Source organism: Chiloscyllium plagiosum, unplaced genomic scaffold (genome assembly GCF_037043375.1).
Source record: "Chiloscyllium plagiosum isolate Xiang-an unplaced genomic scaffold, Cpla_swu_hap1 HiC_scaffold_21, whole genome shotgun sequence".
In the NCBI taxonomy this organism is placed as follows: domain Eukaryota; kingdom Metazoa; phylum Chordata; class Chondrichthyes; order Orectolobiformes; family Hemiscylliidae; genus Chiloscyllium; species Chiloscyllium plagiosum.
In genome coordinates this window covers 101,881,577-101,887,943 of record NW_028270159.1, presented here as the reverse complement: position 1 = coordinate 101,887,943, position 6,367 = coordinate 101,881,577, and positions in this window count along the sequence as shown.

The window sequence follows — 6,367 nt, the reverse complement described above, 5'->3', positions numbered from 1 at the left end:
CAGCTGATATGATTAAAATGGAATCTAGTTTTTGAATCTGAAATGATTTAACCCCCTGACAAGCCCACTTTGTTCATGAAGATCCTCTTTGAATATTGTATCAGTCTGGCTGTTGAAAGACAGCTTTGGAAAGTTATTTACTTTGGTCAATTTCTACTTAATGAATTGCTGAAATGGTGCAAAATGCATTCTATTGCATTTACAAAACTAAGATATCTTGTGAAATCAGGAGATGTGCACAGTGCAAATAAAAATCCCATTTACTGCTGGCCTGGACAAGACTGGTAAACTTAAAGTTGTGCTTATAGAGAAAGGACTGAGATCTGAAGTAGCTCATTATCATCTAATGTATTGAGTTTAAACTTACGTCTATCTCTAAATTCTTCAAAGCCTTGATCCACGCTGTCTTTTGTACCCCTTATATACACACTCAGTTCTTTGGTTCTCTGATTGCTTTATATCTTTTTGTCCATGAGTATGGCCAAGCCCTCTTAATTAGCTGTACTTTACTGATAAACTTCCTCAGATGCCCTCTAGTACTCATTCTCTCTTTGAAAACTTGCTTAAAAGCCGGTTTCATGTTTTTGGTATTGGTCCTAACTCTTCTGATACATGCCAATAAACTTCTCCTGTTTGGCATTTGGTGCATCCTTTTCTAGTTTGGAAGGTCGGACTCGAATAAATATAGGGTTAAAGACAGGATTCTTGGCAGTGTGGAGGAACAGAGGGATCTGGGTGTGCAGTACATAGATCCCTCAAAGTTACCAACCAAATGGATAGGGTTGTTAAGAAATCATTTGGTGTTTTGGCTTTCATTAACAGGTTAATCGAATTTGAGAGCTGCGAGGTTTTGCGACAGCTCTACAAGTCCCTGGTGAGACCACACTTGGAATATTGTGTCCAATTCTGGTCGCCCTACTATAAGAAAGATGTAGAGGCTTTGGAGAGCATTCAAAGAAGGTTTACCAGGATGCTGCCTGGACTGGAGGGCTTGTCTTATGAAGAAAGGTTGAATAAGCTCAGATGTTTCTCTCTGGAGAGAAGGAGGAAAAGAGGAGACCTGATTGAAGTATACAAGATAATGAGAGGAATAGATAAAGTCAATAGCTAGATACTTTTCCCCAGGGCAGGATTGACTGGTACAAGGGGTCATATTTTTAAGATATTAGTAGAAAGGTATAGAGGAGACGTTCGAGGTAGGTTCTTTATGTAGAGAGTTGTGAATGCATGGAATGCATTGCCAGTGGTGGTGGTGGTGGAAGCAGAGTCATTCGGGACTTATAAGCGACTGCTGGACATGCCACATGTTTAGCAGTGAGTTGAGTGGTGTGTAGGTTGTTATTATATTTTACATTAGGATTAAACCTCGGCACACCATCGTGGGCCAATGCGCCTGTTCTGTGCTGTACTTTTCTATGTTCTATGTTAAAGCATCTCATAAATGTGAGTATTTAATGTCCACTTTGGCAGATTTAATTGATTCTAATTGGAATGTATCTGCCAAAGCTTTAGCAAAACTGAATCAGCAAACAGCTTCAAACTGTGCACACATCCATCATATAACATTGCTGCTCCACATTAACGTTTCAAATGCACTGCTCCATTCCAAATAGCGGACCACCCGTTCCCAGTCATAGAAATTTCTTTCTGATGGATGGAAGTGGTTGTTTCGATACTTCTGCCATTTTTATTTAACTCATCTCAAGTTACACTTTAGAATTCAACACTCAGGACAAGACTGTTTGTGTTAAGCTTTATCAATTTTGACCAGTCTGCCAGCTCTTCATGTTCTTGAATATTGGAATGGGACTGGGTTCTATCAGCCCTCTAGGGACAGGCTGCAGGTCATTAGGTGGATAATAATAAGGGAAGGAAGGAGTTTCAGTGGCTCTCATATTTCCACCTCCGTAGTATTTTATTGATCCCAAATTAGGGAAAGGATGGCCACTCAGGTGGTCAATGTAGAGTCTGTTCCCGCCAATGCTGGCAGTTTGTTAGCAGTAGGTGGGTCCTCCATTGTGTGGGAGACCTCCTGCTGCATCCTAGAGACACTCCTGCAGGATGCCCCTCCTAATGAAGTACCTTATGGCTCATAACAGGGTATCCCATCTGCATACCGGAACAGTCTCCTGTCCATGGTGGCGATCATTACGAGAACTGGAAATCAGAGTAAGTGAGTGAAAGAAGCCGTGAGGGCTAGAGTGTTCACAACATTCCCAGGACCAGGTTGGCAGGTCCTATTGAGACCATTAATAAGTAATTAAGATCCCCCAATTGGTGCATGGACACTGGGTTACTCCTACTCCTAGTAAGAGTACTGTGATTACTGCTGTTATAGTGCTATCAAGCAAATAGTGAAGTGTGGCCATGTGATAAAATCATTTACATTCAGTGCTGAATACTTGAGACTTTTTTGTGAGAAACTTTATAATTCTTCTCGATGTTCTTAATACACTTTTTGTTTCATACAATGGTGATTTTCTACATAGGATTACAGAGGAAAAACAGACCATTTGGCACAATCAGTTCATGCCAGCGCTTATGTTCCGCTCAAGATGTTTCACATCTTTCCTCATCTAAATCGCCCATTGTAATTCTCTATTCCCATCCCTTCCAAGTGCTCGCCTTGAAATACATCTAAACAATTGATTTCTACTATTCCGACTGGTCACATATTCCCCGTTCTCATCATTCTTTCAGTGAAGAGGTTTCTTCTGAATTCCCTTTTGGATTTCTTGAGGTACTGTCTTATATTGACAGTCTCTAGTTACGTTCTACCCCGTAGTGAAATGTTTTCTCTGTACCTTCTCTTTTCAAAACCTTTCATAATTTTAGAAGTGTCAGCCTTCTTTTCAAGAGAGAAGTGAACAGTGCAACAATTCTTCCTTGATATACACAGCCAGAAACTTGTGTAGCATTCTTATAAATCTTCTTTTCACTCTCTCTCATACATTCTATAATATGTCAACTCGAACTGCAGGCAAGACTCTTAATTATAGTCAACCAAATTTCTATAGTGACCCTACTTTCAAATCTATCCCTTTAGAGATAAAGCTTAGAGCCTTGTTTGCATTTTTATGGCCTTTGGAACCAGTGGTGAAATTGTTAGTGACTGATGTAATTGTCTGAAATCCCTTTGTTTGTCTCCCTCACTTAGACGTGCATCTTTGAACAAATGACCTGCACATTATTCCGACCAAGATGTAACACCTTACGTTTATCTGTGTGGATCTTCATTTGCTAATTATTTGAACATACCGTAAAGTAATTAATGATCTCTAGCAACTTCTTGTAGTCCTCCGAATTGGCTACATTTCAACATTCCTTTCCAATTTGGTGCCATTGAATTGCTAATTATTTTTCTCGTAATTAGATACAATATTAATTTGCAGTTTTACTTTATTTTGTTTTGAATTTTTAGAGAGGTGCAGTAATCCACACGGTAACTATAACAACTAAATGTAGAATGACAGATAGATGAAAATTATTACACACACAGGACTAATTAATAGACTCTATTAACTTCAAGGTCAAAACAGGGAATTATTTTTTACACCAATGATATGGTGAGATTATCCGTAGTGCAATCACTTTTGTCCATTTCTTTTTTTGTTGCAGTTTATTTCCCTAGGTCTTTCTGTGCTACTGGTATGAAATTGAAAAGGCACCCATCCTCCATGTTAAACTAAATGATAATAAAAAAAACAGCGTTTATATAAAATGTAACATGATTTATGAAACCATCCCTCTAGGCTTATACATATTCACAGCCATGTAGAGTTGTATAGGGAGAGGCTGAAAGAGCTGGGGCTGATTTCCCTGGAGCGTTGGAGGCTGAGGGGTGACTTTATAAAGGTTTATAAAATCATCAGAGGCATGGATACAGTGAATAGACAAGGTATTTTTCCCTGGGGTGGGTGGAGTCTCATCTAAACCTCGTGAGTATAGGTTTAGAGTGAGAGGGGAAAAAGTTGAAAGTACCTAAGGAGTAACTTTTTCATGCAGGGGATGGTGTGTATGGAATGAACTGCCACAAGAAGCAGTGGAGGCTGGTGCAATTTCAACATTTAAAAGGCATCTGAGTGTGTAGACGAATAGGAGGGTTTAGAGGGATATGGGCCAAGTACTGGAAAATGGGATTAGATTAGTTTAGGATATCTGGTCTGCATGGGCAAGTGAGACTGAAAGATCTGTTTCCAAGTTGTACATCTCTATGACTCTATGATCTACCCCTTTGCTCTTAATGTCCTAGTCGAATCTCTTTGGATTATCTTTAACATTATCTCCCAAGGTTATCTCATTTTCCCTCCTCATTTCCCTCTTTACAATGTCCCTGCACCTCTTGTACTCTTCGGGATTCACTTGATCTCATTTCTCTATATCTAATATACGTATTATTCTTAATCTGAACCAGAGCCTCAATATCTTTATTCCTCCAGTGTTCCCTCCTCTTTCCAGCCTTATCTTCACACCAACAGGAACATCACGCCTCTGAACTCTCGTTATCTCACTTCTGAAAGCCTCACTCCTGCCGGCCGTCCCTTGAGCTGCAAACAGTCTACTCCAATCAACCCTTGAAAGTTTTTGTCTCATACTATCAAAATTTGCCCTCGTCCAATTAAGAACTTTAACTTATATATAATGCCAATCCTTTCCATAAATATTTTACAACTAAGCGAATTATGACCCCGGCCCCAAAAAGCTTCCCGAGTAACCATTCAGTCCCTTGCCCTGCCTTATATCACAAGAGTAGGTCAGGTTTGCTCCTTCTGTGATAGTTACATCTGCATATTAATGAAGAAAATTGACTTTAGCACTTACCAAATTCCTCACCATACAAGCTCTTAAGACCATGGCTGTCCCACTTTATGTTTGGAAGGTTAAAATTTGCTATTATTCCAATCCGATTATTCTCACGTATAAATAAGATCTTTCGACATATTTGCTACTCAATTTCACTCTGACTACTGGGGGGACTATTACAATCGCATCAAAGTAATCATGCTTTTCTTATTTCTGAGTTCCATCCACATAGCTTCACTAGACCATCCCTCAGAAATCCCTTGCGTTAGAACAGTAGTAATGTTTCACCACAAGAAAAATTGACTCCAATCTCCTTCGAGCTCTTCCTACTTCTGCCGTACCTTTGATGATGGGAGGGGCTTTGAACATAAATTATTCAACTTACTGGTGATGATTAGTAGCTGAAAATAAAGATACTATGGGTGACTTGGGTGATGGGAAATAAAAGGTTACATTGTGTGGAAGGAAAATTTTGGATATAAACAAGAATTTTAAAAAAAACGAACTCCATTCCGTGTTTGGAGTCCTTGTTGGTTCAACCTGTGCTTTGATCTACAATGCAAAATTACAGAAAAATATTAATAGCAATTTAAAATAAAATGTTAGGATATTGGAAGAACAGCGAAGAGCTTCAAAACTTGACAGACGGCTTGTGGGAAAGGATATGGAAAGCAGCAGGGTTTCCAGAACTTCTCATCTCTGCCTTCCCTGATCGAAATCAATCTGTGATTTATAATTGTTGAGGATTGTTATTCATTAATATCGGTGTGTCAGATAGATCTCAGTCTCAGAGAGGTGTGACCTGCTTCTTTGTTTTGTGATGAACTCAGGGGAACATACAATAGTAAGGGGGTAAACCCAAAGGGGTGCAGGAGCAGAGGATCCCCCGTGTGTCTGTGCACAAATCAGGGAATGTACCATGACACATGGACAGAAGAGCAAATAAACCCTACTTCATCACCCTACGCTGTAGAGAACAAACACACAGCAATTATGTTAAACTGAAATAAAACAGTCTCTTGTCTCACCTGGAATGTTGCATCTAGTTTCAGGTGCCACGTTTTTGAAAAAAATGCAAAGTTGAGATTGGGTGCTTGACTGATTCACAACACTATTCCCGGGATGATACACCTCACCAACTCTGAGAAATTGAGAATGGTCTCCTCTGCTGATAGATTCCAGACTCTGTGACCAGTTGCTGTGATTGGTTCTCAATTCCGTCTTGCGTCATATAGATCTCAATGGCTGAATATTTCAAGTACTCATGAGCTGTGCCTTGCCTGATCACAGCGCCCTCTGATTTATTATTTTTGAGGGTTGCTGTTCAGTAATATCCCTGTATCAGACAGATCTCAGTCTCATTCCCTGGGATTTGACAGGTGCGGTGTGTCAAGTAGATCCCAGGAATTGTGCTCCATGAGATTAATGTGTGAGAAAAACTCCAGTTCTGAGAATCCGCCCTTGGATTGTGCACGTGTTGTGTCTGAATACCTGACTGAACGTTGACATTTTTGGCTGATGAATGTTTCGTTGGGCGCTTTAGGTGGCGATTTCTGCATTACTA